Source organism: Frankliniella occidentalis, unplaced genomic scaffold (genome assembly GCF_000697945.3).
Source record: "Frankliniella occidentalis isolate FOCC.00 unplaced genomic scaffold, Focc_3.1 Scaffold131, whole genome shotgun sequence".
Taxonomy (NCBI): Eukaryota; Metazoa; Arthropoda; class Insecta; order Thysanoptera; family Thripidae; genus Frankliniella; species Frankliniella occidentalis.
In genome coordinates, this window is record NW_026267258.1 from 674280 (window position 1) to 674858 (window position 579).

Here is a 579-nt window from a genome sequence, read left to right on the forward strand (position 1 = left end):
AGGTAGGCAGCCTGTTGTACGCTGCCCGCCAGATTCAAAAGGCCATCCCTTAAAACTCAAGTTTCTGTGGACAGGGGTGGTTTCTGGCGGAACGAAAAGTAGTTTTGTGGTCCCCTGGTTCACCCCTGTCGATTCGACTACTTTTCCGACGAAATCCGGACCCACCCATTTTCGCTAAAAACACAAAGGCTATAGCCTTTGTATATTTTGCCGAAAATGAAAAAAATAAAAATCGCTGGAAATGATTGGAATTGGTCTAGGAGAGTCGACTTTGACCACTTCTGTCGAAATTGCATGCTTCCTGCCTTTTTTGCATCCTGTTTCTTCGACTATAAAATTGCGCCTTTGGTTTGTTGCAGGAAGATTATCGGCCTGGAGGTGCACCTGACTTGGACATCAGCAAAGCAGCCTATGTGTCACCTGCTGTATGCTGAGTTGGAGTTGGAGCACACAGGAGGAGGAATCGCTTCTTTTTCTCATGATTGCAGGAATGAATCTGGTAAGTTTTTACTTTCAATGTGATGTTAACATAAAATACCAGTACATTTATGGTAGTCATGTTTGGTAAAAGTTTATTTT

General features: G+C 43.2%; 1 protein-coding gene across 1 annotated transcript in view; it reads left to right on the forward strand.

Moving 5' to 3' along the window:
• LOC127750080 (uncharacterized) overlaps nt 1-579 on the forward strand; it is a 4656-nt gene that overhangs the window by 3324 nt on the left and 753 nt on the right. The window lies entirely within an intron of this gene.